Raw genomic sequence first — 11,071 nt, 5'->3', positions numbered from 1 at the left:
CTCTACCATCAACATTCACCAGACAGATCTCCACTTAACACTCTCGCATTCACCTCTCTTACAACACCATCCATATAAATATGAAACAACCACATCCCTACTGCAGCCCAATCTCACGGGAAACCAATCACTCACAGTATTTCCCACTCTTACACACGGTCTACTATTTATATAGAAACTTTTCACTTCTTTTAGTAACCCATCATCAAGTCCATACAATCCTAAAACAGTCCACAAAGCCTCCCTATCAATTTTATCATATGCTTTCTCTAAATCCATGAACGCCCAACCACATCCTTACCTTTTGCTGAATACTTTTCGCACACTTATCTCACAGCAAAAACCTGATCCACGCATCCCCTCCCTCTCCTAAAGTCACACTGCTCATCACCAATCACTCCCTCTGTACCCTCTCTAACTCTCTTAATTAACACTGTACCATACACCTTACCTACAACACTCAACAGACTTATACACCTAAAGCTAGTACATTCATACTTATCACCCTTACCTTTATACAATGGGACCACACATGCACTTGACCAGTCAATTGGCACCATACCTTTCACAAAGCACACATTCAACAATCTTACTAACCAGTCAACAATAGTCACTCCACCACCTTTCAGGCATTCCACAGCATACCCATCCATACCTGCAGCTTTCCCTGTTTTCATCTTCTTTACTGCCTCCTGCACTTCTTCCATCGTGATGAAAGAATCATTCAACTATCCGAACACATTTATTCCTTGCACCTTTCCATCTGCCACAATCTCAGCCTCCCTTTCCTCCTCTACATTTAACAGTCTTTCAAAATACTCTGCCCATCTCTTCCTAACTGCATCCATCTCAATTAACATCCTTCCATCCTCTGCTTCTACTCGCACTTCCTTCCCAGAGTCTCCCTTTCGCACCCTTTTCACCTCCTTCCAAAGCACTTTCTTATTCTGTTGAAAATTCTCAGTCAACTGCCTACCCCACCTCTCATCTCCTGCCACTTTAGCACCACACACAGCTTTTCTCGCCCTATTCCTCTTTTCCTTATACCTCTCATATGACACCTCATCCATCCTCTGCAGCCACACTTCATATGCACGTCACTTCTCAGCCACAGCCATACTTACTTCCTCATACAACCACTCACTTAGTTTTCTTACACCACCACCCACTCGTCTCACACCACACACCTCTTCCGCATGCCACACCACAGCACTTTCAAATAACTGCCATCCCTCCTCCACACTGCCATTTTCCTGATCTTTCTTTGCGTTCCACTCATCTTTCAATTTCTCACGGTAATCTATCATTTTCTCTCTTTTATCTAACTCACTTTCAGAACCTCCCTGCCACATCTAACTCTCCTAGCTCTCACCCATCTCTTACCTACTCTTAAATTTCCCTCCACCAGGTAGTGGTCAGACATACCTCCACCTCCCCCTCTCAGAATTCTCACATCCAACAATCTTCCTATTACATTCGTGGACACAACCACATAGTCCATGAATGCTCTATCAACAACCCTTCCACCCTCCTGTCTCACCCATGTATACTTATAAAAATCTTTCTTCTCAAACAAGGTATTTCCAATCACCATCTCTCGCTCAACACATATCCCTATCATCCGTTCCCCATTTTCATTTCTTCCAGGCACACCATGCATACCAACTACACCTTCAACTGCTACATTTCCCACTCTAGCATTCAAATCTCCCATCATTACCACATTCACATTCGCTACAAAACTCTGCAGACACTCATCAACATCATTCCTGAAAGACTCCCTCTCTTCTTCATCCCTTTCACTACCAGGCCCATATGCACTCACAAACACCCACAACTCACGTTCAAATTTTGCTTTCACCCACATCAGTCTCGATGACACCTCCTTCCATTCAGTCACACACTGCTGTACTTCCGGACTTACTAACGTATATTTAACCCATTGGAGCCCAGTGTCCAGAGTATTGGACAGAACAGGGATTTTTCAAGTCTTTATAAAGTAGTGAACCCCCGGGTAGGGACCTATGAGCTTCGCAACTATGAGCCGATAGGCGGAGGGCGATACGCTTAGTCCCTCCCAGTGCAATGCCTCGCCCAGCAACCCTGGGATCCAGTGGGATATATATATATATCTTTATCTATATCTATCTATCTATCTATCTGTCTATATAAATATATATATATATATATATATATATATATATATATATATATATATATATATATATATATATATATATATATACATATATATATATATATATATATATATATATGTGTGTGTGTGTGTGTGTGTGTGTGTGTGTGTATGTAGATAGATAGACAGATAGATAGATATAGATATATGTTTGTTTATTTATTGATTTTGCTTCAGTCAGAAGATAAGAGAAAGAAATGCATACTTCCATGCCCATGAGAATAACCTCCGTAATGCGGAAGGCACACACAGGTGGCTCTTATCCACGGAATCAGTAATTACTCCAGGGAAAATCAAAGAAATACTGCCTGTGAGGCCCCTAATCATGAGCCCAAAAGTGTCACAGATGCCATTTCTTAGGAGGGTCCTTACCTTACTGGAACAATAAGGCAGGCTAGTTGTGATCAGAGGATCTCAGTGGAGAGAAGAGATCAACTGAGTATGCAGAAGGATTTGTTATAATGAAGATGTCAGATGCTAGGTGTGTTCGGAAAGTATCCGATCTCATTTATTTTCTCATCAACCAGTTGGAGGATAGGGTCGGGGTTTTGTGTAGAGCAGTGGAGGACCTTCGTGCGGAAGCAGGATTAATGCCAGCTGCCACGATTGTCTCAGTTGCTGTCAGTCAGCCTGTTTTCATGGTCATACAACTTACGCTCGTCACGATGGCTGAAAAAATAGACCACCATTACTGTATCAAAATTTGCCAAAAACTATGCAATACCCAAGTTGAAACTATTAGGAAGATCCATCAAGTCTGGGGGAATGAACCCGTGAAGATGACGCAAATCAAGGAGTGGTACAATTTCTTCAAAAATGGTCGAATGTCAGTTGAGAGCACTGCACACTCTGAGAGGCCATCAACAAGTGCTGAAAATGTGAAGTAAGTCTGCGAACTGGTCATGGGAAATCGTCGGTTGACTGTTACAGAAATTGCTAATGAAATTGGAATTAGCAGTGGATCAGCACACGAAATTTAAACATATTTTGGACATGCAAAGATGTGCTGCCAAGTTCATTCCAATTCTCCTTTCACATGAACAACAAGCTCTGTGGATGAATGTTGCACTAGACATGTTGGAGTGCGCAGATTGCGATCCAAACTTTCTGGAGACTGTTATCACTGGAGGTGAGACTTGGGTGGACGGGTACGACCCAGAAGCCAAAGCACAGTCATCCCAGTGGAAGCATGCAGGGTCGCCTCAGCCAAAAAAGCAAGGTGAATTGTATGTTGACAGTTTTTTCGTCTATTGTGGTGTTGTGCATCACGAATATGCACCAGAAGGTCAGACTGTCAACAGACATTACAAGCTCAACATTATCTGTCATGTTCTAGACGCAGTTTAGCAGAGGAGACCAGGCCTTTGGAAAGCAGCAAGTTGGAAGGTGTACCATGACAATGCCTTTGCCCATTCTTCTCAACTGATTCAGGAATTTTTGGTCAAGCACAACATCCTGGAGGTCCAGCAGACTCCCTGCTCACCAGACATGGCTCTGCGAGACTTGGTTATCACTCAGGCTCAAAACTCCACTGAAGGGTTCTCAATTTGAGACGAGAGAGGAGATAATGAATACAATGAAGAACCAGCAGGAGATACCAAAAATTGACTTTGAAAAATGTTTCAAGCAATGGAAAAGAATCCTGGGCTACGTGTGTGAAGCCAGAAGGGGCCTACTTTGAGAAGGGTTAGTGACCTAGCTCAACAGGTTAGCTATTAATTGTTTTAATGCCTAAGGCCAGATACTTTCTGAACAGACCTCGTATGTTGGAACTCTTTCCAGGGTAGTCAGGGATATGTGAAGGATGCTGTACAACTTGTTCTAGGTCATTAAGGCGAGAAAAAAAAATGTAGGTTTCTTTAACAGGTAGATCAGTGAGTGAAGAGGAGGGCCAAAGGAGGTGGTGAACATTAAAATCGCCTAATGGAGAATAATTCAGAGAAAGGAGACATTGATAGAATGTTTTCTTAAGTATGATTAGTGACTCTTCCTTCATGACAGCTAGTTAACTTTCTTTAGCGATTCTTCTAACCCATCCCAACTCAGATTAACTTCGCTTTTCTATCAGTTCACTTAGGTATGTACAGTACCTCAACTCTTCTACCATTTGCACTCTCTCACTATGTTCATGACGACATCAAACTGGAACTACTTTCTCGCACAACAACCACTGTTGTACTTTCAGACCTCATCCTGTTTTTCTGAATTAGACTTGAAAGAGTTTGTTCAATAGTGTCATGTAACACAAAAGATTTGCAGACAGATTTATCAGCCTTTTTTTTTTTTTTTTTCAAACTCGCGTTTCTCGTTGTGTTTGGGACTTGGGATTTATTTCAATGTGTCCATCACATCGGTATCAGGGGGAGGAAATTGACCACCGGAGTATAATGTTCCCCCCCCCCTCCCAAAGAAAAAAATAAAATAAATAAATAACGTTGGGAGAAGCTGCCCTGACGTATGAGGTGGTACCCCCCGACAGACTTGAATGGGATCCTCCATACACGACACAGGGTAGTGTGAGGACATTCGGTTCTCAGGCAGGAGTTGCACCTGCTTCTCTCTACCGAGGGTAACAATGCCATCTCTTGAGGGTTACTGTCCAGTGCCAGTTCTCACACAGAAATTCATACTCAAACTCACGTCTATTAATTCATATGCCTTACAGCTTCAATCAACCGCTGCTGTGCTGATTATTTGTAAAGTGGTAACATTCTCATTTCAGGTGTTCTACGGAGTATTGCTGCAAGCAACTCGTTCTATAGCAAGGCTTTTAGTCTGAATAATCGTAATGTCACTTTGTTTACAGAAGGGTATTGAGTTCATAGACACATAGGATCTCTTCTATATGCAGTGGGCTGTGTTTGCACATGGTGGTCTCCATTTGAACTTGGTTGTTTCAGTCGACTCTTGTACGATGCACTATGTTTATTCTGGCAAAATAAATAAATAAAAAGATAAATAAATAAATAAATAAATAAAAACTAACTTACGAGAGCTAGAGACGAGTCAGTGTAGATGTCACGAATCATACAGACTTATGGAGGCAAGGACATTAATACTCTTCTCGTAAGCACACATAGTGTAAGGAATTGAATATCTGAATTAGAGGCTGTCCTTTCCAAAGATTACAACATAGTAGGAGTAAATGAACTGTGGCTGAATACAGAACAACGATTTTTTTTTTTCTCCAGTGAACAGTATAACTGGAAAACATTTTCAGAAAAAAAAAAAAAAAAAAAAAAAACAGAGCAGGGGAAGGCGTACTGTTATATACTTAAGTATGTCTTCATCGTAAGCCCTCTGTCTATAACTTTGACAGTATTTACTTCCAACTTAAAAGTAAATCTCATAGCAAAATAATACTTGGGTTCATTTATCGTCTGCCTGCACAGTCCAGTAACACTGAAGCAAAATTTACAAGCAAAATGCTGAAATATTCAGTACCGCAACTTCTGTAATCTTTGGCGTTCTAAATTTACCAGTTGCCAAATGGGGAGAGACCCTATCTTCACCCACAGGGTTAGACCTGTACAGTACATCACCTTACAAGAAAGTTCATTGAATCAGCTCAAAGACTGCTCAGCATGAGGAGATACCATATTACATCTGGTTGTCGTCACATCTAAACACTTAATAAGTAATATTATGGAAGGAAAAAGAGTTTAGCACTAGTGGCCTTTATATGGTCATACTGAACCTTAAATTGACAACTATGTCAGGGCTAGCTACGAAAAAGTGTCCGACTTCAAAACAGCGGATCATCAAAAATTAAAGGAAATTATTGATTCTAGTAACTGGAATCCCAGTGTTTGAACAGCAGATATTAATGAAGCATGGAATTTATTTACAGATATTCTAAACAAAGCAGGCAATTTATATATTTCAGTGCATAACAGACGCCCTGCTATAACTGTTAAACCCAGATGGTGGAATACGGAATAGCGTTGTCTATCAAAAAAAAAAAAAAATGCACAAAAAAATAAATGCTACTAATAGCCAAACTGAAAAAATATATATGAAGTCCTTTGCTGTAAAGAAAAAAATAAATAAATAAAGGGATAAAAAAAAACTTTGAAGCTCATGTTGCTCATACCAGTATATCCAACCCTGAGTATTTTTATTTTTTTTACTGTATCAGAATCAAGAAGGTACTACAACCAACAAATACCCCAGTAGTCACAGACTACTGTATGTAGAGCATACTGACGATGAAATGGAGATTGCTTAAAATCTCAACACTCTCCTTGTATACGTATTTACTGCTGAAAGTAGACTTCACTTTGCAAGCTTTTCCTCTTGTCTTAGAAGAAGGTAGCATAGTCTGAAACATTACTGTTAGTAAGACTGATGTACAACTAGCTATTGCTTAACTTACAGTGAATAAAACACAGGGGCCAGATAAATTTTCTCCGCACATTCTAAATAAGCAGTGGATAAAATATCTAAACCATTAGTTGAGCTATTCAATAAATCCCTAAGAAATAGTAAGGAGCCTGATGAGTGAAAACTAGCAAGTGTAACTAATATTAAGAAAAAAAAAGGTAACAGACCTCAGGCAATTTTTTTTTTTTTTTTTTTTTTTACGTGTCCGACTCTGGGCAAAGGCTTCATGGCCTATATCTCGGGGGCAGTGACTTACCCCAAGGCCCAGTAGTCCTCCTACACCTCCACATGTCACCACTTCGGCGCTAACACCCATCATCCATATTGAATACATGCCAGGGCTGTCTCATACAGGACTGGTGTACTGGTATTAGTTATTGACCAATAAGCTAAACCTCAGAGGTGTTTAAGTTGTTAGACACTTATGTGAGGTAAGTTTCTTAAGCGCTTAAAAATAATCACATCAAAGCTCCACAACACGGTTTTCAGAATAATCGAACTTCCCTTACATATCTCTTGGATTCCTGTATTATATAATATTTACGATGAGAGGACATTTATGGCATCGTTTATCTCTTATTTCCAAAAAGAATTAATGACGTTCCCTTAAGACTACTTCAGAAACTGACGGAGCATGGGTTCAGAGGCATTGTACTAGGATGGATCGATGTTGGCTTACATGATGTGAACAGTCATAACAAATTGTAAAGAATTAAACTGGAAAGATGTTAGGAGTGAAGTGCCACAGGGGATAGTCTTTGGGTCCTATAATTTTTTTAATATATATATATGCTTTCTCTCGCTCTCTCTCTCTATCTCTCTATCTATCTATCTATCTATCTATTTTTCTATATTCTAAATAAGGTGCCACAAAAATTAATTCTCACCAGAAAATATGTGACAGGGAGGTGGTATTATTTGCTACAATCACCCAGTCAAATATAAATTCTACTGTTAATTGTTTCACGGGCATTTTTGCACTATCGTCATCTACTAATAGTCCAACTGCACTGCCACCTGTGCTTCTGGGCAGTGTGCACTCAAAATGAGTAAGCACTAAGCACTGTCTCAGCAAATCAGAGACCCAGACGTTAAGCACAGTGAAATCAATGAAGTTCTACATATAGAATATAAAAAGCCTTGCTGAAAATTAAAAACTTGATACATTAATAACTGAATTAGAAAATATTAGTTTTGATATTGTAGGTCTGAGTGAGATCATCAGAAAAGAAGAAATTAATTCATCTCGAAGACAACAACCACCTATTTTACTACAGAGAAAGGCAAAATGAAAGTGTTAGTGGCGTAGGATTTCCAGTTAACAGAAATCTTGCGGAGACCACTGTTCACCTCAGCAGTCCATCTGACAGAGTAGCATGGATTGTATTTAGACTAGGCAAACGATACACCTGAAAGTAATACAAATATATGCACTGACTTCCCAATGCTCAGATGATGAAATATGATGAAACAGAAACATTCTATGACAACATCTCCCAGACAATGGAAGAAGAAAACACCACCTACAATACCCTATACTCATGGGAGACTTCAATGCAAAAGATGACAGATCAAAAAATGGAGACGCCTATATGGAAAACATTGGAAAGGGAGAAAGGAACGACAGAGGTGAAATGGTGGTAAATTTTGCTGAATTTTGCAACATGAGAAAAATGAGCATATTAACCAAAAACAGGGAGGGGGGGAAGAAAATGGACCTGAAGAAGTCCAATCGGAGAAACAATGAATGAAATAGACTTCATTATGGCATATAAGAAAAACAGGATCACAGCTGTCACAGTTATCAACAAAGTAAGTGTAGAACGTGGCCACAGAATCGTGGGTTGCACAGCCAGGTTCAGCTTCAGGGGTAACAGAAAAAAGCTAATTAAGAATAATAAAATAATGACCAGTAAAGTAAGCGAAAACAAAGCAGCCTTTAAGTTAAAAAAAGCGAACATATTTCAGGCTCTGTGTCATGCTGACTCTGACAATGATAAGTTTAACGACAGACAAAAAAAAAAAAAAGTACTAAAGGAGTCAGGAGAGGCAGTAGGGAAAGCTAATACAACCAAAGCTAACTAGTATTCAAAAATGACTCTAGAGCTCATAAAAAGAAGGAAGGAGACGGAAATAAAAACAAAGATGTAAGAACGAGCAGAATTAAGTAAGCTTATCAATAAGGGACAGAGAGAAGAGAAGAAAACACGGAACAGATTAAAGAAACCATCAAAATATGAAGAAGTCTGAAACAAGTTCGAAGTAAAATGGACCTAGGAATACAGAAATTTATATCAGTGAAAGACAAAAACGGTGAAGTCATTAAATGCAACAATAGGATAGAGATGAAGAATTTTACGATGACTGTATGCACAGACGATAACTCCAATGGCTAACTTTTCAGTTGACACAAGTGAAATACCAGAGGTAACACCATACTTAGTAAATATTTCTTTTAAATGTATGAAAAGAGAAGACGGAATAGTAACAGATTTACTGTCGGATGCGAAAGTACAAAACAGGCTCACCCACTTATGTATTCAGTTTATAAAAAGGAAAGATATTCCCAAAACATTGTGTAATGCAATATTTATTTTGCTTTGCAAGAATGACGACTCAAAAGATCTTAGGAACTATCAGCCCATTTGCCTACATTCAGTTACTTACAGACTCATGACAAAAGTCCTCAGGAACAGAATAACAACAATTTTGGAAGAAAACCAACCCCGTGAGCAGACAGGATTCCGAAGCGGGTATTCGATTACTGATCATCTACTCACCACAATTCAGCTAACCGAGAAAATTAAATGTGCATAGGCTTTTTTGATCATGAAAAGGTTTTCGACTAAGTGCAGCACATAATAAGTATAAATTCATTGTGGGAATTAGAAGTAAAAGAGAACATTGTAAAACTGCTCGAAAACATAAAGAGGGAACTGCTACAGTTAAAATACATCCATCCATTGCCAGACGCCATGTATCCCAAACGGGGTGGTCAAGCGCTTAGAGTTAATTGTTTTTCAGGGAGGGGTACTAATCCTCCACCAACCCCACTTGACACGTAGGGATGCCAACAGCATCTGGTGTTCCCAGGCGGTCACCCATCCAAGTACTAACCAGACCCAACGTTGCTTAACTTCGCTGATCGGACGGGAAGCGGTGTACTCAACGTGGCATGGCCTTATAAAAAATTAAGATGGAAAAGGGTGTGCGTCAGGGAGATACAATTTCACCAAAATTATTAATAGTATGTCCAGAAAGTATTTTCAGAAAGCTAAACTGGGAGAAAGTCTAAACCACTGAAAATTTGCAGATGACTTTGTTCTAATCTAAGAAATAGCAGAGGCACAGCAGAAAATGATAAATGACCTAATTAAAGAAAGTCTCGAAGCAGGGTAAAAGATAAACTGACGTAAAACTTTAGGAATGTTTTTTTTTTTTTTTTTTTTTTAAAATACAGCAAAGAGCGTCTACAGAATTAGCAAAGAAGTTCGTGAAGAAGTCGAGGTGCACAGTTACCTGGGTCAAATAATAAATCTAACGGACGACCATGACAGTGAAATATAAAGACGCATTACGATTGCATGGAATGCTTTCGATTAACACTGAGACATCATGAATAGTAACTTGCCAGTATTTATGAAACGAAAAACATATAACGTTTGCATAATCCCAGCTTTGACGTGTGGTTGTGAGCCTGGCAACTTATAAAATCGATGGAAAATCAACTCATAAACTCTCATAGAACAATAGAAAGTTCAGTGTTACAAATATCTTTATGAAACAGAAAAAGAAGAAATTGGATGAGAGAGCAGACTAAAGTCAAAGGATATTAAAGAATTCATAAAGGAACTGAAATGGAAGTAGAAAGCTCATGTAGCAAGAACAATGGATAACAGATGGAGCACGAGGCTGACTAACTGGACTCCAAGAGATTGTAAGTGTTGAAGAAAAGCCCATACAGGAGGTGGATGAATTAGAGAAGTTGGCAGGAAAACCATGGATTGTTAGCCGATGACTGCTAGACCTGGAGCTCCCGTTTCATCTGCCCTCAGGACTAGCTCCTGACGATCCCCCTTTGCTGAAGTTTTTAATGTGTTTCAATAACACAGGAAGTGGGCCAGCATGCTCTTTAAGTTCCTCATACTGTCAATACCAAATTACATGCACATTACACACTGCATTTCCTATTCAAAATTCAACAAAATGGCACCTCCTTATCAAGCCTTGGAGTCCCCAGGGGGAAGGGAGTGTCTATAAATGTCCTCACCATCCGACCCTCTCTCGGTGACGACCCTGGGAGATGCCTCGAACCACTGTCTGGCTCATTTTTTCTTCATTTCTGCAGTATTCTCGGCCTTTACTCTAACTTTCTTCCTGTTGAGCACCATCTCCTCTCAACCTCACCTTCTCTTCCTAACAGACTCAAGTGTCTGAGGTGACTGATAGCAAATCCTTCTCTATAGCATCCTGCTTTCTCTATAGTCATTT

At 39.6% G+C, this 11,071-nt stretch overlaps 1 non-coding gene across 1 annotated transcript; it reads right to left on the bottom strand.

Annotated features, from left to right (window-relative positions):
* Positions 1-9,648: 9,648 nt before the first annotated feature.
* On the bottom strand, positions 9,649-9,767 carry LOC145412731 (5S ribosomal RNA). Its single transcript, XR_013899642.1, has one exon. It is a non-coding gene; the product is annotated as a 5S ribosomal RNA (ribosomal RNA).
* Between the last annotated feature and the right edge of the window lie 1,304 nt (positions 9,768-11,071).

Source organism: Coenobita brevimanus, chromosome 93 (genome assembly GCF_032717465.1).
Source record: "Coenobita brevimanus isolate Jiangsu-jjx chromosome 93, ASM3271746v2, whole genome shotgun sequence".
Classification (NCBI taxonomy): domain Eukaryota; kingdom Metazoa; phylum Arthropoda; class Malacostraca; order Decapoda; family Coenobitidae; genus Coenobita; species Coenobita brevimanus.
The sequence above is the reverse complement of the archived record's forward strand: the minus strand, read 5'-3'. Positions and strand labels throughout refer to the sequence as shown.